This window comes from Thunnus maccoyii, chromosome 2 (genome assembly GCF_910596095.1).
Source record: "Thunnus maccoyii chromosome 2, fThuMac1.1, whole genome shotgun sequence".
NCBI lineage: Eukaryota > Metazoa > Chordata > Actinopteri > Scombriformes > Scombridae > Thunnus > Thunnus maccoyii.
Window position 1 is genome coordinate 25994764 of NC_056534.1, and position 24340 is coordinate 26019103.

Here is a 24340-nt window from a genome sequence, read left to right on the forward strand (position 1 = left end):
TACTCTCCTTCCTGCCTTTCATATGAACAGCATGACTATTTTCAACTACATGGGACATTCATAATATTAACTGTGCAAACCAAACACTGGTTGTGCTGCTGGTTGGAATATTAAAAAGATTATTTCTGTTGGATTCACACTGAAGATGAAGTGTACTCATCGTACCAGGCTCATGTTTTCCCCAGGGTCTAAATAAAATGTTAAATGTGTTTGTGTGAAGTTGTTCTCCCTAGAAAAATGACAGGATCAGGTCAGACATATATTTCTGTTCAAGTGACAGAATCCCTCTAGCAGTCATAGTAATTATGATGGGAGGCAAGGAGGAAATCAGATGTTAATAATAATCAACAAAGTCCTCGTAGGAGGACTATGACCTGCAAGGAGAGGATCATGTGACCAACGGGGGTAGCCGAGCTAGCACTACTGCTAGCGAGCTAATCCACTAGCATGTTTACTAGAGACTGACCAATTTATTATTGAAAATGATTGTTCTGTTTTTACTACATTGGCATTGAACTGTGTCCTCTTCATTATCTGATATTCTCTAACATACATTAGAGAATTTGGTCCTTAAATGTGGTTTTCAAATTCTGATAAACTAAACTCACTATGAATAAGTCAAATTCTGGAGGGAGGTTGGCTGCTACAAGTTTTAAGTTTTCTTCTCTCATGGTGAACGTCTTTACATTTAAAGATGTTTTGTTGTTTCCAATCACAACTTGTCCAAACTACATACAGAAAAAACTAATTAGTAGGCTACAACTAGACAAGCTAGCTAGGCTACCAATAACTAGCCCACTGACTCCTTTGGCTGTCTCTGTCAGTCACATGACTGCTGTAGCAGTGAGAGTCTCCTTGCTCAGGTCGGAGTGGACAGAAGGGTCAACAAAACATCAGACTTTGACTCAGGAGATTGCTGTTCGTCTCCCATTTCCATCTACATGTCAGCACTATTTTTTTTAAACCAAGACCTTGATCGTCCCTTAATATTAACCATGTGGTTATTATTTTAACCCTGATGACAAAGATCTCCTACTCTTAACATAGAACTTATTTTAACCCAAACTGTCATGATCTTTCCCTAAACCTAACCAAGTAATTTTTGTGCCTCAACGTAACCAGACCATAACCACTGTTTTGTCACATCACAAAACATAATTACTTCTCAACAGTGATTTGTAATGGTTTTGGAAGGCGCAGAAAAATTATGTCCTGCTGATTACTGCTGATTAGGGTGTCAGATCAAAAACGCTTGTAAGTGCTGTTCTGCAGTGCAGGGACCAACACTGGATTTTGTCATTTAATTTCGAGGACTTGGTGTGTGTGTGTGTGTGTATAGATACATCCGTGTATTTGCGTGTCTGAATTGGTTAATTCAAATAAACCTTTTAACACAAGATCTGGCCCCAAGTTATTTTCATTTCAAAACCTGTCCAACTTTATTAAAGTTTTATTCAACCTTTTAACTAACCGAATTAGTTGGGGCTAACTTTACTCATATTGAGTTCCTTCTGTGTTCAGTATTCTTTCATGGCTTCATCTGAAAGAAGTCTGATGAAACAGAACCTCATGAAAATGCAGATGGCTGGTTTCGTCTCATTCTCACACCTTTTCATCATTTTTTTTCACCATTTTTGTAACTACATTATCATAATAGTCTTACTTTCCCCTGTGACTACATTAAACATAATATTGTTGGTTTGAATGTATAAGGAGGAAGAGTATGAACAACTTAATCTTTGAAATAACTGTTGATGCAGATTAAAGGGAGGGGACCACTGGGATGTTGAACATGATAAAGTAGAATTCATGAGTATGTCAGATGATGCAGTATCAGGTCTCAGACCGACACAGTATGACGTTAGCAGTGACCTGACTGATGAGGACATGGCAGAGTGACAGAGACACTTGCCACCAAGCCAGCCCCTGGGAGATGCTCACCACCTACACAAACTGCTGACCGACTTCAGGAGAAAAGATAGAAGCACTAAAATTTATGGGTGACATCTGCAGGGTGGTGACAGGCTGCAAGTCAACATCAGAGTGTGAGTTTTTAAGAACCTGAGCCTTCATGATTCAAAATGACACCGACAGTGTATTTTACAAGAGTTGACACTTCAGCCAAATATTTATGACAGACTGTAACGGCAGTAATAGTAGATCTAGTAGTAACAGCTCTAAGTGCATTGACTTAAAGTGTATTCTTAAGTACAATTTCAGTGCTGTATGAGGTATTTGTATTTCCATTCAATGTTACTTTATATAGTACTTCTTCTCCATCACATCTATAGGTACTTTGTAGATTAAGATTTTACATCAACACATCTGACCCGCTTATAAATATTAAAGATTAAACAACGCAACAGTATATAATGTAGTTTAAATCAGCTCCACCTCTGCCATGTACAACATTAAAATGCTTCACTGAGTTGCCGGTTTATTAAATTAACTTTGGTAAAAATACAGTCAAACACAGCAGACCTGCAATAAATCCTACCTTCATGAATATTATAATGTTCACTTTTTGTCTAGATTGTTTTAGAGATTGATTAAACTTCATGGTCATTTTGGTGAATGTAGTTTGTTGTGAGTTTAAATTGTACTGAGAAGTGATTGCATTAGAAATAAATCCAGTTATATACTATTTACAATAATGTAACACTCTGAAAGGGGACATTCTGTTTAACAAGTACCACTGAGTTACATGCTACGGCTTTGAATGCAGAACTTGATGTTTACTTTAATAAGGGATCTCGACACTTCTTTCCCCTCTAGTAACAGCGGGAGCAAAAGTAGCAGCAGTATAAACTGTACGAGGAGTAACAGTAGTAGCACAGTACACTAGTGCAGCAGCGGCTGTAATAGTACAGTAGCATAGTGGTAATAATAGTGGTGGAAGTTGTTTTAGTAGTACTAGTAATAACAGTAAACAAAGTAGTGGTGAAAGTAGTAGTAGTTAGTAGCATTAATGTTTGATTCTCATAAAATAGTTTTGACAAATATTAGTGAAATAAATGATGACAAAACACATTAAGAATCGCGTTGATTACACAGGGGACATCCTCATCAGACAGACTACTTCGGAAAACGCTGGTGACAACAACGTGACAATTGTGCAGTAACTATTAAAAAATCCACTGAAAGCGCGGCATTTTCCATACATCCTTGTGGAAAGCCCTGTAGTAGTTGTTGTAGTAGTAGTTTTTTTTTGCAGTACACCTATTTATTAAGACACTGTGGTCAGGTTTGCTTCTCTGTTCCTTCTTCACCCAAACATGTAAAAAAAACATTTTGCTTCAGGCTCTCTTTTATTGAGATATTGAGGTGACACCTTTAATCAATAATATGTGATGGATAATTAAACACTTGCCTTTTCTCATGTTTGAAATCAAGTTGCTCTTGCTCTGACTGTTTTTTTTATTACACCAATGATTTTTTTGTCATAATGATTTTGTCATTGTTTCTGTTTCTTATCTATCATGTTTTGTCTGTTCTTGTGTGTTTCTTGTGTGCGCTATCTACAGCAAGAATTTTTTTTATGAAAAATTAGAAAAATAGGAACATGTCAAGGCCTTCTTTAAAAAAACAGATGATGCATGGGGTATATGGTGTATATATAGTGTTGATGCAAAGTATTTTAATCTTCACATGACCGACTCTGTAATCATATAACTGTCTTGATGACGTGAAAACTTGCAAGTTGTTAACATAGGTTTCCATATCCACCATCCATCCCATATGATGTGAATCCAGCATTAGGCTACTAGTGCAGTGTAGCAGAATTACTGATTGATAGATAGTAAAAAAAATAGCAGCAGTACAGTAGAAGTAGTAATGCATTAATTCCATGATGTAAAGTCTGTGTGTGTGTGTGTACTATAACTCCCCAAACTCAAAGTCAGCAGCAGTGACTGACAGAAACAGTTTTTGGCAGTGAAAATATCAACAGCTTGTCTGCTGAGGCTCAGCTGCACACTGGCTACTTCCCCAAGAGAAATTATTTGCAAAAAATCCAATATTGCCTGCTCTTCAGCCAGTGGAAGTGAAAAGGAACAGTCTGCTATTGTGATGGTTGACAGACAATGGGGGTTTGTACTACAACACACACTTATATAATATTGTGGATGTTCCTTGAGGTTTAGTTGGAAAAGGGTTGTATACACAAACTGTGTTTGTCACTGGTTTGAATCCTCATCTGAATCTTTGCTGCATATCCTCCTGCTCTCTCATCTCCCTCCACTGCTCAATAAACTGACTTTCATCATGGCCACCTCTTTAATGACACCCAGTGTAATTTCAGACCTACCCAGTTGCATTTGACTGAACTGTCACTTTAAAAACACCTACAGCATCCAAACTATTTAGGAATTCCAAACAGAGAAAATCAGCGAACAGTGAAAAGTTGAGTCCCTGTTGCCTCTCATCTGTCTGTCTTTCCCCGGTTTCTGCTCCACAGCAGCTGCTTTCCAACAGCCGACAATCGCTTGGAAGAGATGCCCCCTCACACTGAATTCTGATTGGGTCAGTGCGATACGATTCACTGCCATATGTGACAGCAGTGTACCAGAATGAGAAGGTGATGGAGGGGAGGCAGAGTGAGAGAGATGGTTGGGGCCAGAGAGATGAGACAGGGAGAAGTAAAGACAGACAAACAAAAAAGAAAAAAAAGTTGTGAGGACAGGAGAGAGAAGGGAGGTTGATGGTGGAAAAAACAACAGAGAAAAATGGAGGAAGAAAGGAAAATGGAGGGATGTCCAGGAAGGCACAAGGCCAGAAGAACTGGGAAAAACAGAAATGAGAGATGTATAAAAACTGTTTGAAGCTGCCTGACTGACATTAAAGAACAGGCTTTTAAGGCAGCTGAGCCTTGACACTGAAGGGAAGGATGAGGAGGAGAAGAGATGAAAGGTCCCTCTGTTGCATCCCGTCAGTGAAGAGAATTGACATAACGAATAGTACAATCTGTGCACCTAACGATCTGCACCACTGCCTTCTCAACAGCCAAGATTTACCACCATGTACAGTATGTACGGTATGTTCTGTAACTATAACATTATGTCAGAGTGTCCTTTATAAATTTATGAACATGGCAGATGTTTGCGCATGCAGAGAAAAAAAAAAACCACATTTGTGCGACATTTAAGTTTGAAGTCAAATATCATCATCATTGATTCACTGCTCATCTTGCCAACAAATCACACTCTTGCCTCGCCTGTAGTAAAACACCATATCACTCTCATGCAAATGAGGTGTAGTGGATGTGATGCATGGAACTGGATGTGGTATCTTTGGGAAACTCGCAGGCAATACAAGCCGCCACCACTCATGTTGATCTACTCTGCACCAACACACACGTTACAGCTTATGAATGGCCAGGGAGACAAGACGTTACGGTGGGCTGCAGTGAAAGAGCCCAGAGGCCGTGGGTTCTTTATAGTGAGTAATGATGTGTGTGAGTGAGGGGAAGTGAGCATGTGAGCGTGTGTGTGTGTGTGTGTGTAGGAGCTGCTGGTTTTCCCACAGTAACTAGCAAGTGTGATGGCGTATTGAAAAAAAACCCACATACTTATGAGTGCAAACACTCACGTACACATGTAGAGAGTATCTCAGGGGAGCAGTGTGAAATGTGAGCGAATACGCACACATGTGTGAAAGGGATAACGTCACTGGAGCTACTGATGGGATGTCAGGGCTAAGATGAGAGGCTGATACTGCAGATCAGCATGTGATTGTCAGGGCTTGAACTTGTGAGGTGCATCCATTGTTTCAATCAGGAGAGATAAGTGAATGAAGTAAAGACAACTGTTTATTATAACAGATGATGTAGTGATAATTAAATCTTGTCAGGATAGTCTCTGGCGCTTAGACTCTACAGAGAGATTTTTGTAATTGAGGGGCACCACCCCTGAGTAGCAGCAAGATAAAAACCCCCATAGAGTCCAGACACTAGTGGTGGTAGTGGCTAATGACTCTGCTGAAACTGATAGGCTGATGAGGCTGATGAAGTGGTGAATCTGTGAAGACTAGGCAGTTAAGGGGAGGTGGAGGGGCACGCATAACAGCAGCATGAAAGCACTAGAGGCGGAGAGAGAGAAAAATTTGAAAAGACAGCAGCAGGATGATAGGCTAACAATGGAGGTGTGTCGCTGTGCTATTGGATAGATGTGACCAGCTGATGTGAACAGCTGATATCTTAATTGACAGCCCCGGGAAATGACAGCAAAGGAAATTATGAGTAAGCATGTGTGAGAGATGTGAAAGGAAGGATGGTATGAGAAATATATTGCAGGCCTATGCATGCAAACAATAGTCTTCCTGCCTCAACTTTTGCTAAAGCTTCATTTCCTCAGGGGCTATGCTGAATGTACAATAAAGTGTGTTGGTGTGTCTGTGGATAGATAAAACAGACTACTAGATAGGTAGAAGAATAGCCAGACAGACAGCTGTTCATCTGAGAAACCCCCAATACATTAGCACCTCCTCAGAGGAGGAGGAGACACCAAGAGAAAAATTTCTGAAATGTTCAAAATTATTTTAATGCAGTTAATTTTTAAATTATATTTTCTGAAAATTATTTCTCACACTGAAGGTCTAAATGTGGTTTCTAAGGTTTCATCAGACTGCAAGGAATAAAACTGTTAGGCTTGAAAATAGTCAAGTTTAGATATACACTGCATTGAGAAAGAACATGTCAGTGTGTCATTCACGCCAATTTGACCGCTGGACCATTTATGTTTATTTTCCCCAAACAAAAGGTTTCAAATGCCCTTCTGAGAAAAATACAAAGAACATGATCTGAGGGTTGTCAATAGTAGCTACAACTGTGACACATACCTGTCAAAACTGGGCTTTGAAAATAAGGGGAGATATTCTGGGAAAAAATTAATGGATAGTTGATGTGTTCTTTGTGGCTTCTTAGGGGCGCTTATGTTTAACTGACCTAAATGGTAAATGGTAAATAGACTGCATTTATATGGCAAATTTCTAGTCTTCTGACCACTCAAAGCACTTTACAATACATGTCAATATTCACCAATCCAACAATTTGGGGTTCAATATCTTGCCCAAGGACACTTTGACATGCGGACTGAAGGAGCTGGGGATCAAACCGCTGATCCTCTGATTAGTGATCTGTCTGATTACCTCCTGAGCAACATCCACCGACCTAGCATGCTATTTAACATAATTTTTCCCACCATTACAAACACTAAAATCCACCTACACACCTTGCAAAACACAATTGTTTCCCAACTTGCTTTTTGTCAGGAATGGGAAAATAATCTCCAAAGTATTTAAAGATGACCTATTATGATTTTCCTTATTTTCTGTTATATATATAATATTACAATGTCAGATGTTCATAGTAAACATGGCCAAAGTGTCAAAATAATGAGGTAAACATGTGTAGAAGTAATCCCTGTGAGCAAAAAGCATTGGCTTCAGACTGCTCTGGACGCTCGGTTTCCAACATTTTTTTCTACTTTCAGCCCGAGCTGATGTCGACTCATGATGGATTTCTTTATATTTCTTTATATGGAAATCTGCCCCAAAGGGAAATATAGGAGAATTACGGGGGAAATTACACAACAGGAACCCGGCGAGAGAGGGGATGAATGAATAGGAGAGTTGACAGGTCTGCCCTCACAGCTAGCTAGCAGCAGCCATAATAGACAGACAAAGATAGCCTAATAGCTAGAAGAATACTTATAGTTAGACAAGCAGAAAGATGGCTAGCTATCTATCACTATCTTTTTGTCTTTGTCTATCTAGCTCTCTGTGCTAGTCAGATAAACAGTTAGCCAGATAGTTACATGTATAGCTAGCTCAGCAGCTAGCAGTAGAGGTTTTGCAAATTAAAGATAGTTATTCATTCTGGAGAAAGATTGTTGATATTTGAACTAAATACAAAAACAAGTACAGCCCCCCCCCCCCAAACCATCTTCCCAACAAGAAGTGCAATAAAAAAGAAAAAAAAAGGGGGGATATATTGTGCACATTTTCCTGTATTTATATTCTGGTTCAAAAACGTAGTACATACAAACATACTTATTTATTTACTGGTCTTTTATGCAGCCCCTCAGTTCAGCCATTGTGTGAAACAGGCCGTTTAGCTTCTGTCTTTTTAAGGCCCCATGATGTCACTTTAAGCTAAATCTAAGCTAAGTCAAGTGTTATTTGTACATTACCTTGCTAGCTTTGTTAGCATTTCCTATGTTCACTGCATGATCACAGTAAAGGCCTTCCACTGCCTTTTTTATGTAACACGTGTTGTGTTACCGACAGTAGCTTTATGTTTTTAGCTGACTGCAGCAGTGAAGGATGCAGAAAAAAGAAAGCATTTAGGCTCCTGCTGTGATAATGCATTGGTAAATGCTGATAAGTAAGGCATTATTATTTGCAGGGGATTGTAATAAATGTAGGAAAAACTATGTAAATATGTACAGGTTTTTATTTTTCACACATTAAGTATGGTAAATCTGGTAAATAGAAAGAATAGAAGAATCGACAAACAGATCATCACTGAGTGATCGATGCTCGGCTCAGTTCACTGTGATGAGGTACACTTAAGTGCTCTAGGCGGATGTCTATCTAATGCTCTCTGTAAGATTATTAATATTCATCAGCATTAGCCAACTCTGATCAGTTGCACAAAAACACAAACACACTCACACAAACAAAAAAATTCTCTCTCAAGGTATTATTGTCAGACATCTCTGGACAGCATTGATGTGAATGAGCCTACATTCTGCCTGCAAGTTTAAAGGAAAAGCTGATTACTTTTCATGGAGCAAAAACAGAGTAAACAGGGCTTTGAAGAGGCCTGAACCATCGTAATGGAACATGTCTGAATATTTTGAAAGATATAAACTGGAATGAGAAAGCAGTTAGAGAGGGGGAGGGTGAAAGATTTTCTCAGGCAACTAAATGCCAGAGTAGATCAACAAAAACTTTAAGGACTTGCTAACTGTCCCTATGCACCACAATACAAAACCAATTTTGATAAAACTAACATCATGCTGACAATTTTGTCTTTTGAGTAAGAAATTATAGTTTTCCTGAGGGTGGCACTTGAGGAAAAGCCAGGATCTCACCAATGATGAATGTGGGAAACATGTATGCAACCTGTAGGGAAGCATGAACATTTATACCATAATTCACAATTTATTTTACCATACCATAATCCTGCCATGATTTGTGGGGATATCCAAAATTAAATTAACAACAGAGCAAATCTGGCAAATGCCCCTGTGCCCCAGACTTCCAGTGTCCCTCCACGTCTGACATGATTTTCATATTTACCAAAATGTTAACTAAATATGTGTCTGACAGTGAAACAACAGATGCAGCCTACTAAATTTGGCACATCTTAATTTTCAGGAGCTTCTTGATCCAAGTGGTAGAGGACCAGGTTCAAAACTGTTAAGATGAAATTATATACATGGATGAAAGTTTAACTGAACAGAATTCGAGTTCTGAAATTGATGTGAAGTGATCAGCTAGAGTATTTTACTACCATATGTATTAAGGAGAACTGCTATTGTACACTGCTACTCTCTAATAGCAATACCGAACACAATGCACAAAGCAGCCAAGTATCCCCAGGAATAACGTTCATATTGGGTGATTCCACACCTCAGGAGTTATATCCAATGTCAACATTCAGTGCAACTGCAGAAAGCATGTGCTCTTTGTGTAGTGAGGTGGAAAGTAAGGTTGCAGAAGTTGAGGAGGTGAATGGGCATATGGCATATCTGACTGTGATAAACCGGAGTTTGCATCCTGTCACTGACCTGCAATTAATGTTTTCTTTAAATCGTAACCACAATTTTTACCTAACCTTAACCATACTGTAGTGGCTAACTGCAGCATTTGGACCCAACAAACTGCTGGACTGATGAACTGTTTTTTGTTATACAGTACATGCATACATACAAGGAATTAGTACAAAAGGCAATGAAGTAAATATTCTGATTCTGATCTGATTATGTTTGTGATTTTCATGGACAGAATCTCAAGGAGCAGACGGGGGGAGGAGGGCGTCTGGTTTGGGGACCTCAGGATTGCTTCTCTGCTTTTAGCAGATGATGTGGTTGTTTTTGCTTCAACACACCGTGACCTCCAGCAAGCACTGGGAAGGTTTGCAGTCGAATATGAAGTGGTAGGGATGAGAGTCAGCACCTCCAAATCTGAGGCCATGGTGCTCTGCCAGAAAAAAGTGGACTGCTCCCTCTGGACTGGGAGTGAGTTGCTGCTCCAAGTGGAGGAGTTCAAGTATCTCAGGGTCTTGTTCATGAGTGAGGGTAAGATGGAGCATGAAATTGAAAGGTGGATCGGTGCAGCATCAGCAGTAATGCAGGTGTTGTTGTGGTGAAGAGCTGAGCCAGAAGGCAAAGCTCTCAAATTACCAGTCGGTCTATGTCCCAACCCTCACCTATGGTCATGAGCTTTGGGTAGTGACTGAAAGAATGAGATCGCAGATACAAGCACCCGAAATGAGTTTCCTCCAGAGAGTGTCAGGGCTCAGCCTTAGAGATAGGGTGAGGAGCTCAGACATCTGAAGAGGGGCATGGAGTAACGCCACCGCTGAGGTGGCTTGGGCACCTGGTTAGGATGCTTCCTGGATGCCTCCTTCTGGAAGTGTTCCAAGCATGTCCTATTGTTAGGAGACTCCGGGCCAGACCCAGAACATGCTGGAGGGACTACATATCTCTTCTGGCTTGGGAACACCCTGGGATCCTCCAGGAGGAGACGGAGGGCATTGCTAAGGTGAAGGATGTCTGGGTTTCATTACTCAGTCTGATGCCACTGCGACCCGGTCCTGGATAACCAGCGGAAAATGGATGAATGGATGGAGGATACAACAAACATCTGGAAAAGATCTCCTGAATAGTTTAACACACAATTGAATGCTAGACAACAAAGCTACGGTGGGAATCTCATTGTCTAAAGCCTCCAGTCAGTGGGAGAGGCTTCTGAGAGCGTTAATCCCACTCCTGACCAAGCTGAGCATCCCTGCTGACTGAAGCACCTTACAAACGGGAGCACAGCAGCCTTCTGGCAGCAGCGCTGGAGTTACTAAGCAGGGGTGGACTTCACATAACAGCCACTCAATGAAAACAAAAGCCCTGGCCCTGTCTGCTGAGCCTCTCTTCCCCTCGCCAGGAAATCTAATAACCGATGTTCGCAGCATCTCCTCTGCCTCGTCCAAGGCTGACGTGTCCTTATTACAATAGATCGGCCTCAATTGATTTGTCTTTAGAAGCCTCAGGGAAAAAAAGGCTTATTGATTTTCTGGTTTATAGTGAGGGCATGTGAGAAGCTCGAGCTCATGGTGAAGAGGATGGCAAGACACCTGGATGGCAAGTATATACATACACCTTCATCCTGGGTAAGGATGTTGGATGTTGGTTTGAGTCGGTGTGCTTTGTGCCAAGGCTTTTATTGGAGATAAACAAGGCCATTTGTCTGGTATTGCAGCAGCTCACCTGTCTTTATAACTCAAGTGCCAGGCAGTGTCAACTCAGTCATCCATCAATCACACATGCGTCAGGATGTCACAACAGCACAAGAGGCTGCTGACAACAGTGGATACGGTATAACACCGCAGGGACACGTTTTGTCAGTTTAGACTGAACAAATATAAAACACAGCAAACACACATAGCACTTCTGTTTGATTAACCTTGCAAGAAGAGCCTCAAATGTCATAAGTGAATGAATAAATGCCAAGCTTCTTTCAAATACACTTTCTGAACTCTTTAAAAAGTACATATTATAGTTCACATTTTCACATTGTGGGAACTGAGTCGATGCTTCAAACCAAAGTCACTTGACATTGAATACAATAACAGTATGCCAGCCAGAGTGAAGGACTGCACAATAATAGCCAAACAGATAATCACGACACATTCATCTCACCTAGAAAGTAAAACATTTTACTGCACTTGGACATTTTAGTTTGAAAAAAACAAACAAAACCAAAAAACAGAATTTTCCACATGAAATAGAGAGGCAAAGTAAAACAAGAACATCAGGGTTCAGTTCAGGGTAAGAAATGGCATCAAAAAAACCCATATTTGTACATTTACATGTGTAGTAACGTAAATAACAAAAAATCCAGCCTTGGACCATAGTCTTTCTCAACAGTATGCCATATTGTTCACTACACAAGGTCAGTAATAATAATAAAAAATCTAATTGCTGTTGATTCAGTAATTCAGTTTTTTCGTTGCCTTTGACAAACTGCTATGGCTAGACAGTGATACCAAGACCATGGGGAAGACGAGGGGCCATGGTTGGTACAGACATGTTTGTCATAACAGCAGGACACAGAGGAATGAACAGTTTAACATTTTTAGACAGCTGCAGTATCAGCTGGAAAGTTGAAAGGATGACTTTAGAAGAGAGTGTTGAATTGGTTGAATTTTGCGGATATGGACGAAACTAAATTACAATGTCATACACACCTGTGCTTCTGCTATTTGTACACTCACAAAGTAATCATTGTTTAACTTTGCTAAAGTCATGAAGGTTTCAACTTTTAAAAGCAAGTGTATTGGATGCCAATTTGTCTTAGAATATGGAGAGTAAACCCCAGGCTAAAGATTTATTTTTCTCAGAAAGACAGATGAAAAAATGCTGAATGAGAGATTGCACTGAGTTACAGAAGCTAGTGGAAAAGAGGCTAGCCCAGACATGACACCATGACTTCAGCTCTCTATTAGCACATCTCCTAGAAGCTAATGTAACTGAACACAATACCAGTAATGCCACCACTGCATACAAAGTGGACATTTACATGTTCAGGTTTACATGTTCATAAGTTTTAAGTAAATTTCTGTAAAATAAATTGTGAATAAGCACGTTTTTATCAACTATACTTCATATGAAGAATATATTCAAGATGATGACAAGATTATTAACCAATATCTTTAATGATTGGTTAATGTGTTGCTTTTGTCAGCTGCTAAGGTTGCAAAAAGGGTCCTGTTTAGACTGGATTTTTTATTTTTTGTACTCTCTGGTAGAGTGCAAGCATGTAATGATGAGTGGCAGCATGACATGAAAGCTTTGTCTACAGTACAGTAAACAGAATCAGGTACCGTAATGTCAACATGTAATTGAAAAGTCTGCTGCAGTCATTATACCAACTTTTCCACCTCAGCCAGGTGTAACTTTCTGTTTTTGCAATATTCCATCTTTCCCCCTCATTTTCAGGGTTTCTCTTCAGGTTTTCTTTTATGCATAAACTGAAAATGTGCATAAAACAGGTGGATAGAAACATACCTGAGGTGAAAATGCTCTAGCCTTCAGAGGCAGCACTTGATTTATTGCACTGGCTCAAGTTGCCTAACAAAAGTCATCAATATCACATCTGATCAATAAGAAGCCAAAACTGCGATCATGATTATTAGTTTTGACACGGTAGTACAGCAAGTATAACTAAAAAATAAAAATACCCTGTAAAAGATGGAGTTGGCTCTGCAGCTGTTCCTATATTGGGGAGACAGGAGGAAAAGCTGAATAAATCTGAGGCAAGACCACACTGTCATCTTTCCACCCAATGACTTGTAAGAGCGGTACATCAGTGTATAAACCGTCACCACCCCTCACTGGCATCATCCACCAGCAGAAAAAAGCCACAGGAAAAGGTCAAAGCATGATGGGAACGCAGAGTAACAGACAAGTGAACATTCTATTGATTAACTTGACTGTGTGTCTTTGTGCAGCTTTGAGTCACCTACAGACCTTTCTCCTGGCGTAGTGTCCACTGAACACAGCAGCTTGTGCACAGATCAACGGCATGACTCAAACCCTTCCAACACAACTGCCTCAAGGTGTGATTTATAGTCGCACGGCTGCTGGAAATGACGGCATTGTTACAACAGGGTGCTTACAGGAAACAGGTAACTACAGAGTTATTTGTGGTGCAGTGATGTTTAAAGCCCACAGCTGTTGAGCTTTTAAAAAGATTTTAACTTTTTTTGAAACACTCATACTTTCTACTTTTCATACCTCTTAACAGTGTCTTTTTTTGCCTGTTCCCAGGTTTATTTCTCCTCCTGAAGCTATTAAAGTAACACCTGTAGACAGTAAATCCCATTTGTTTGACTTATTCAACTGAAATAAAACTGGACTCTTCTTCTGCAGTGCCTTAAAAAGGCATTCAGTTCTCTGTGACAGTGACTTTGTCACTGGCAAGCTGTGTTGTCCCATTCTCTACCTATCTGTCAAAAGCTAAAATAAGTCATGTTTGCTTCTGCTTGTTTTCTTCTTCTGCCCTCCCCTCCCCAGCCCCCCCCAAACCCCACCCACTTATCCGCCCACCCTTTTGCCCTTTCCCTCTGTCTTCCCATCTCTCATTCCACCGATTGTTCTTGTTATCACCAAGGAGTCCACAGGGGTTTTGTGTCAGTGCGTATGTGTTTGACGACGAGGCGGCGGTAGTGAAAAATGAGGCAGGTGGTGGCAATTTATCAACACTTGAGCGGCGCATGGCGGCGTTCTGGCAGAGGGAGGCGAGGTGGCGCAAAACGCGATGCTGAGGGTTTTTCTGTGTGAGGCCAGGCATGATGAAATGGATGCACTTTCTCCTCCACCGCATCAGACAGACAGGAGGGTGGATGGATAATGAGAGAGAGAGAAAGAGGGGAAGGGAGGGAAGGGTCTTTCCTCTCTCTGCAGGCTTCCACTTCCACATCAAGCATCGGTTTTTCTCCTTCAGCAACTCCCTTTAAATTATCCCCATCACCCCCCTCCTCCTCCTGCAAGGGAGTCAGTCTTTAAGGGTTTGCTCTACAAATGTGCAGCACGCACTTTTTCTCTTCCCCTTTTTTTCTCTTTCCTATGCAATTTGTATCTCTGTTGGCGTGGAAACAGATGACAGAATGCCAATAGAAGCAGGGAATGAACAGGGAGAGAAACTCTTTCACACACCAATGATGCCATGTCAACTCTCTCTCTCGCTCCCACCCACCCTTTAACTCTCAAACCATCTCTTGATTTATTTCCCTCCCTATCATCTCTGCTCTCAGCCCCCTAAATCAGCATACACACACACACATGCACAAACCCCCTAGCCACCCTTACACTTTTTGACCTCTTTGCAATTTATCTCCTTCCCTATCATCCGATCATCTCTTCTTTCAATCCCCCACTTCAATACATAAATACACACACATACATACATTATACACACACACACACACACACACACACAGTTACTGTACTATGTTGGCCCTGCTCGATGCCTGCCGCTGCTTCAGGCACACTGTGCAACTCTCTCCACTGGGAGGAATGCAGGGAGGGAAAGACAGATTAAGGCGTCGGGAGGGTCAAGTGATAAAAAGCTGCAAAAAAAAAAAAAAGACAGAAAACATGGATACCAAAAATGCTGGAGAGTCATTTAATTAAAAAAAACAAAAAAACAACTACTCTTGGCTGAAAATTGTGCTTGACAAGTTCAAAATGAGTCCATCTGTTAATATCTCAACAAAAAGCTTAATGTGCCAGTGATTTCATTGTCCTAACAGATAAGGGATGAGTCTCACAGAACAGATTAAGGACAGCGGAATTTATACAAAGCACAATCAAATTATGATGAAGCTGAGCCAGTAAAACTGGAACAAATGAGGGAACAATAAGTGGTGGACGGTAAAACAAGGACAAATAAGAGAAGGAAACAACGGAGCAATAGTGGAATTGCCTGCGGTGATCCTTAATACCAAGAAGAATGGCTTCATCGTAACTCTAGCTTTGATTTTAACATCAAATTGAACAGGGAGCATTTTCTGTTTTATGATCATATTTCATGCATACACACACACAGAAAGAGAGAGAGAAGATAAATTGTGGAAGAAAGAGCACAACAAACAGCGATGATGCAGTGACATTTGAATTACTTTGCACTCAAACAGGATGTGATAAAAAAGTTTTTGACACAAGGATTGGGGGTCTTTAAAGAAAAGGAAAGGGCTACTTTAACTGTTAGTTGACCTGTTTGATTGAAGGTTTATAGTCTGCAGTCAACATATAAAATCTTATAATTTGACATCCCCTCAGTTAATAGCTTCTTTTTTTTTGTTTGTTTCTTTTTTTTTTTTAAATAGAAAGGACCAAAAAACAGCAGACATGAACTTCCATAGAACGAGCTTCAACAGCAGAAATGCTCTTAAGCTGCTAAAGGCTCCGTAATGTTCACCAGCTAGTCACTTACTTCGTCTGCCTGCTGTTGGATGCTGAGCAGGTAGCACTCAGTGGATTTAACAGAGCTTTTTGGCTGAAAACAGCAACCTTCTGCTGCTGGAAACGAGGTAGATGAGAAAGGTGAGACTGAACCAAGCAGTTAAGTTGAGGGTTGGAAAACAAATGAAAACAATGTGTTAAAAGGAGGTAAACCTTCCGTAGAGTTGAGGGAAACTGCAGAGAAAGGTGATAATTAGAAAAGAAAAATTAGCTCGATTAGCCTCTAAACTTTACTTGGAGGTAAAACTGAAAGTGAGTACATCCGAAATGTCAGTAACGACCCCTCACTCCACAAGAAGGTTGTTTTCGTGTGTTTGCCAATAAGTTAGGATTACCTGAGAGTTTGTTTGAAACCTGCCTGATTGTCTGACTGCTTGTGTTTTTACCCCATCAGACTTCACAGATCTCAACATTTACTACTTTATTGGCACAATTCTATAGATATGATGACAATAAGACCAAAACTGTAAATTATTCTTTAATGGTAATGAATAAGAGGCAATTATAGATGGACCAGCAGATAAAAGATGCCTTGCTAGTCTTCATAATTCTCCACCAACAGTCAGACGGGAATCAAACAAATGAATCCTACTTCTCTATGTTCACTTAATTTTCTGACTTCAGAGTATGTTTGTGAGAGAAAGAACAGAGAACTAGAGACAGGCGGAGAGAAAAAATATCATTAAAGCTTTGTGCCCCTGAGTCACCTTAACATGTTTTATTTACTGTCCCTTCGAAGCACAGTTGGCGTCATAACTGTTTGCTCCACAGTCTGGGTCAGTCTGGGCCGAAGCCCGACACACACAGCCAGAGGCTACAGTCCTTCAGGACGCACTTGAGCCACACACACACACACACACACATGCATGTTGATATAGCAAACTTTCAGATAAAGCATTGATTAACTTGATCTTTATAATAAATCCAATCCAATCTACCAAATCAGTTACATACCAACCAGTTTACCTATTGCTGAAGGAAGCCTGGTGACATTAAGTAGAAAATAAATAAATAAATAAATAAATAATAATAATAATAATAATAACAACCACACAAGCTGTTCTGTGAGGCTATACCGAGCAACAACTACCACAGCTTAAGGTTGAAGCTAATGTGGAAGTACCTTAAAGTGCAACGCCACAGACTCCCATTCAAAAAGCCTCAACTTCACTCTAGAAATACTAAGTCGATAATTTTTTTCCATGAGTCATTATGGTCTCAATCACTTAATATTGGTCCTCTAATCAGTGTGCTGGAGGTCATTTTGGAAATTATTGCTCTGCTAATAAGATTTAATTAAGACTTATTAGTAGCTTTGCTGTCTGCTGTGTGCAGTGCAAACCAGTGACTGATGTCACACCTTGCTACATCTATCTTTATATACAGTCTATGGGCTACACTTAAAACACAGTGGTGCTTTGAGCCAAATGCTAATGTCAGAAGGCATGCTAACATGTTGATGTTTAGTAGGTACAATGTTTAATGTGTTCACCATTTTAGTGTAGCATGTTAGCATGCTAACATTTTCCAATTAACACTAGATACAAATTATTTCATATTAATGTATGTAAAATATTCTGAAAGCTTTAAAAGTCATCCAACTGATGATGAGATATTCCACTCAAAACCAAAAATGTCAACCTCATGGTGGTACTTGATGAATAAATTTAAGACTTCTCAGTTGTCCTCAGTTGTCGCTTGAAGCTTTTTTGCATATGAGTGGAGAGTATTATGCAATAGGAAGAAATAACTCCAGCAAGTTTTTATAGTTTTGGGTTGACACTCACCCTCACACACATAGAAGCTAGTGCTGGTTTACCCTAGACTGAGACACAGCGGAGGCTCAACAGAGCAACACTGAGAAATCGAGGAAAATCACTAAGAAGTTACATAGTACATAATATATAGTTGTGCAGGAGAAATGTGTACACAGTCCTTAAAAAAGCTTTCACTCCCATGGCTGTAGATGAAAAGTCAGGTGTCACCAAAGTCAGTAAGTTTCATCCTGTGGGGAGCTTGAAGGTCTGTGTTGAAATTCATAGCAATCCATTCCATAGTTGTTAAGATGTATAACAATAAAAATCACTGGGTTAAACTTTTACCCAGTTTGGGTCAATATAGCACCAATAGAACACTGAGTTAACTTTACCCAGTGGCAATCCAGTTATTTTGGGTAATATTAACCCAGTGTTATATTGGTGCTATGTTGACTAAAACTGGGTATAATTTGAACCCAGTTCAGTGTTTCCCATAGAATTTTTTTCAGGCCTGGTGGTACTCACCAAAAAAACCCCTAAAGAGACAAGGCACTCACATCGTGTCAAGAGTTTCCCAGGCAACGACATAGAGGTTGACTCACATTTCAGAACAGTGCCACACAGAGGCTCCCAAACGCAAATGATTATTGATTTTGAATGAATGGATATTTGATAGTTATTTTTGGCATTAAAGAAAAGATTTTTTGGCCCGGTGGGGCCTCTCATTGGCCTGGTGGCCCACCAGGCCTGTACAATTATAGAGGAAACACTGCAGTGATTTTTAGTGTGTAATCTGGACCCAAGTGGTAGACTGACTAACCAACCAACTGACCGATCGATGCTGCCATCCCTTGAGTCATGGCACAAGTGTTCCTAATAATGTAACTCATTTGTGCTCTTGAATTAAAAATGTGTGTGCACAAATTACAAAAATAAAATATTAAACAATACAGTTAAATTTATGATTAATGATGTCGAAGACATAAAACATTGTTTAACGGGCAAAATTCAAAATATATGCATGCATCTCTGTCAACATTAAAGTAAAACTGTTAAAAATTAAAGCACCTCATTAACATTAGATTGTGAGAAATCAAACTAGCAACCCCAAAAACTCCAAAACGTGATCTATGACAGAAACACATGTACACACACATTCATCCATGGTGGCACAGTTTGTTGATAACTCAAACTTAACAGGTTCATCTAAACCCAAAGTGAAGTGAAATGGGGTGATGGAGTTTAAAAAAAAAAAAAAAAATCACACAGTGATTTACGGTGTGACTGGTGTTTCTGGGGGAGAAGAACGGGGCGGAGGAGGGCGATGAAACTTTCACTGCCTCTGCAGCTCAGTCCTCCAGTTAATTCTGACTCTGAATAATACCTCCAGCAACAAGCTGTGTCCTTGTACCACAATAACTTTTTAATGAGAGTGGCTGCTCCCAACAGAGCTCCTCGGTCCAACCTTGGGCCCACTGCCTCTGCAACATTTTCCATGACATTTTTAAAGTGTTTTTGAAAAGGGCAGTAAAGTTTGTATAACAGCATGAAGTTGATTAAAACAATCTCCACAGCTGAAACTGAACACTTTCCTGATGGCATGTTGATAGTCTGGGACGATGGTGTTTGGTGTATGATGTTAAAACCTTTAAACATAACTCACAATAATAGCACTCAAAGTTGTTTAAAAATCAACTTTTGTTGCTTATCATCACCCCCTCTCTCTCCCTGTATTACTGGTCTCATTACATATACTGTTTTAGTATCAAATTAAGGAAAAAATACCATTAAAAAGTCTTTCCAAAAAGAAATTATTTTTGATATTTAATTAATCAAAAGCACAAATAGACAACAACAGAAATGACACGTCCTGATGGGAATATTTTGCTCTGCTCTGCTCTGCCAGCAGAACATCACCAGTTTAAAAAAAGAGAATGAAATAAACATAATAGTGCATTTGCATTGTTGTATTAAGTGGATGAGTTGATATGTAGCAGCAAATTATTATTCTAACTTAACTGTATTTTGATCTACTTCTGTGTATATTTTCACAGTATATTGACTTGGACTTCTGTTTTTCAAGGAAAACCTTGTTGAAATAACCTCTACACTGTGCTGCCACTGAGCTGTATGTGTTATTGATTTAGCCTCGACAAGAATATTATCATTTTCACCAGGAGGACATCTGGAAACTGACAGTGCAGCATTATAAGCAACATACTGCACCTTTAGACAGTGCAGTTCATTTTTCCCAAATTTGGGCTGCTTGGTGTTGAGGATGAAATACATATATAGAAAAAAAAAATATATATATATATGATGATGATCATGATATATATTGAAAAACAAAATTGATGTACCCTGATACTTTGAGCAAAAAGAGGAGTTTCTCTCTTGTCTGTTAATCAACATAAGAAAAACTTTAATCTACTGTTTGTAGAAAAAAAGCTCTTGAAGTATAAGAACTGCCAAATGCTGCGTTTTGTGTTTGCTACAAGTCTCCTCCTGTTGTACCATAGTCACAATATTTCTCATACAAGTGACCATACAATGTAGCATGAGCTCTACAAAGTTGTTCCTCTTTTTTGTGCTGTGTTTAACTTGATAAATTAAATAATGAAAACAACAAAATAGTCATCGAGTCAGTGAGTGAGTGATGACGTTAGACCCTCATCGGCTGGCCAAGTGTTGGAGGTTTCCCATTGGCTGTTGCTCCTTTAAAAATGAATTGGCACGAGATGATGGATGAATAAATACGGCATTTTAATTTAAATCAGGTGAACAGTGGCTATTAATGGCATTTTGGGCTTTCCATAACTGTGTTTCTGCTCTGAGCTCATGTTCATTGTTTGTGACGTTTTCACATCACAAACAATGAACGACGAGCATTAAAACACAAGTCTTGCAGTAAAACATTTGACTCATGTAGGCTGTTCAATTTAGTGTGGGGTGGCTGCTCTGAAGGTGCGCTTGATTTGAATGTAACTGCGGTAACCCAGCCGGAGATAAGCCTCCTGAATTTGTACCCAAAATGCTGTCAAAACTTTCATTTACAACGTCCACTGCAGCCTCCATGATCATCAACCGAGAAAAGACGGATAGGGGCACGAGAGAGAGTGCGCAGTTAAAACATCCAAATAACCATCACTCTGACAAAACACTCAACGGAGTGAAAAACGAGAGACATCTGCAGAGTGAAACAGATGAAAGAGCAGGGGGAGTAAACAGATAATTAGAATAATTATGATTAAAATAAGTTCTCTTTCAAATCAAACATCCCAAGATATGAGTGGAAAGTATGCATTAACCTTTTTTTACTCAAATGTAGCTTAACCATGTCATGTGATACTACTTCACTACCACAGACTGTCCTTGTAACAAATTGGCCACAATTTCACACATTGACCATACCAGGTCCATTCACATACTAGGTTTTGACCTAGTCTTGTTCTCTCTTACAGACATTGATTTTCCCTCATTCTTGCTCTTTCCCTCCCTCTGCACCCCTGTTGTTTTCCTCCTCTGTTCGAATCTCTTCATCTCCTCTCCTGCCGCTTCGTCTTTCATGTCTCTCTCCTCTCTCTTTGACAGAGACAGAAACTCTATTTCTTTTCCTCTGCCTCCCGGGGACACAGACCACAGTCAGCTGTCGAGCCGATCGCTCGCCGAGCCTATGTGCAGGTGAGCGCTGGAATGAGTTCAGCCTGATTCTGTGGTACTCTGAGCTATAGGTAGATTTTCTACCTGTGTTTAATGTGTGCAAAAAGAGGGGTGACAATTTATGGTCCATTTGATACCTAACAAACATTGCCTGGTTGCACAAAGACAGCCCATGAAAAAGATTAAGGTAAAAGACAAAATTGATGGATCTTCAAAAAAGTGCAGTGATTTAAAGTAAAGAAGCCAGCGAGTGCTCCGGTCTTGAAGCTAAGTTATGGTCACTACTACTGCCAGCCATTCCTCTAGAGATAGCCTCTATTTTCAAATCCTGTAAGCATCTTTTTTTTAGGCAATTAAAAATGGTGTCGGTGAATGTAACACAAGGCTACATTCTTCCTTCAAAAACCTTTTGCTGTTGGTGTATCAGGCTGTGTACCTGTTGGATGCTAAAGCCCTGAAGCTCCACTGAGAGAGCACATTTCTCTGTCAAGGCTACACAATCCTCTACATTTGAATAATAGAAAACACTCACCACTGTGATTAAAAAAAAAAACAACCTGCAATAACTTGTACATACCTAAACATCCCGTCCAGTAGTATTAGGGATGTTGCCATGCTCACATCACATCATACAGACCACAATTACGAGCAGCTGAGAGGTAAAAACCGTTCATGTCAACCTTGTGGTTGTAATTCTGTGGAATTTCTGACAGCTACAATATCTCCCACTTGTTGAAAAGAACAACAGAAGTGTCAAAAAAGTAGTGGCAAAATGGCTGCAAACCACCATTGCTGGCAGTTACACCTAAATAAAAAACCAATATTCATTTAAAAAGAAGATATGAACTGTTTTCTTTTATCTGGTTTCCTTAACTGCTACAAACATGATGCAAAATAATTTAGACTTAATTTTCATATATCTGGTGTAGCTACAAATGTTAGAAAGCTGGGAAAATGAGACTTGGCAGTCTGTTATAGATCAACATGGCTTTCTTCAGTCTCATTCAAATATTTTATGTACTAAATTTGGTCAAGACTGGATGAAATTTGTGAGAGAAGTGGTGAAAAAATGTAGGGAACTGAGAACTGTTTAGGCTGAAATGGGATAGACTTTTGTGGAAAGTCTGATCTTGAAGGAATCCAGAAAACATCAGACTTTTACAAGGGGGATTGCTGTTCCTTTCCCATTTGGAAAGCACATTACAAATAATACATCTGATCAGAAAACACTTCTACATGTTGTTCTGGAGTACAGAGACCAATGACATATTTTGTTGTTTAATTTGGAGGACTTGTTGAAAAAAACGAGATGAGATCATCTCCACTCCAAGACCCAACTTCTCGACTTTCTTTTACTAAAATCTGTGACGTAGTTTTTCTAAGATCTCCTTTACACCTGGCATTACCATGTGATCTTAAGCTACCTGATGCTATGTTTCTCATCTAGTCACTAACTTTGTCTACAGTTTGGTGCTGGGCATGTAGTACACAGTGGGTCTATCACAGCTTTTCTGCTGAAAACCACTGGAAAAACACTGATGAGAGCAGTGACACTGACCCAAAACTGTAAAGTTATGCACTGAAAAACCAAAACAATGTGCTGAAAGTCACATTGATAACTCTTGGTGAGTAAGTAGCAACACCTTTCACATTAAACCCAAGGCCCATGAACAATGTCATCATCAAGATAATGTGCCCAGATACAAATTGCATGCAAATGTGGTCTTGCAGACATATCTCATAAGTCATGTATCCATCAAATATTCAGCAAACTGTCTTGGTGATGATGATGCATGGATACAAATTCTAGTCCTGCTATAACTAACCTATGAGATCATGTGCCTGCAGCGTATAGCTCACCAGCTAGAGTGCATCTGATCAAACGTGCCTGCGGCCTGTTGAGTGAGTGAAAGGGTAAAGCTGGGTTAAGGCCTAGAGGAACCTGCTATAGCCCTGCATACTCAGCACAAAGCCTCTCTCCCTGTCTCAGTCTCTTTGTAGAGAGGCTGATCAAAGAGCGGAGCGCGCTCAGAGGATTCACCACGTCAGGGAGCTTCTGAGTGGATGAACACGGACATCCCATTATGTTTCCCAGTGGGGAATGCTGAGGGATGTGAGAATGCACACACCCTCGTATGCCTGCGTGTGAGCCACTGTGAGCGAACCTGTATAGGTGAGCTCACACAAGCGGCTGCACTTCGCTCCCGAATTTTAGATTCGGTGCACGTTTGAAACTACTTTAGTTTGTGAGAGTGACAGCGAATGATGGTTGAGTCTTCGAAGCATCTGAGTGTGCTAACGGTCCGTGGCTTTGATCGGTAATGAGGGAGGTAGGGTCGAAGTGAGCGGTGCCGCCTGTTATTTCAGATGAGAATCACAGGATCAAAGGTTTTTTTCTCTCCTCATCATTCCCTCTCTCTCTCTGCTTGTGTGTCTATGCTTAACCTCAAGCATCCCTAGCTCACCTCTGCCCCGTCCACACCCTTCCAAAAATGCAGAGAAAAACTGTCAAAGCCTCTTAAACTCTTAAACTTTCCCCCGCTGCTGCAGCAGAATAGAGTTGTGTACAGTCACTGAAACAGGAAGCCTGAGTTTAAGTTTCCATCTTAAAGCAAAACAAAGACTTCCAACCAGCTGAGTGTTCCTCTGTGACCTCTGATGTCCCTGCTGACAGAGGAT

General features: G+C 40.1%; 1 protein-coding gene across 3 annotated transcripts in view; it reads right to left on the reverse strand.

The window, feature by feature from the left end:
- LOC121906483 (endonuclease V-like) overlaps nt 1-24340 on the reverse strand; it is an 80701-nt gene that overhangs the window by 21577 nt on the left and 34784 nt on the right. The window contains exon 9 of one of the 3 annotated variants that reach the window (XM_042425366.1): nt 21315-24328. The exons of the other annotated variants lie outside the window; for them this stretch is intronic. The gene's annotated coding sequence lies outside the window, so the exon portion shown is untranslated. Of the gene's footprint in view, nt 1-21314; nt 24329-24340 lie in introns of those variants that run through there. 3 annotated transcript variants of the gene reach the window in all.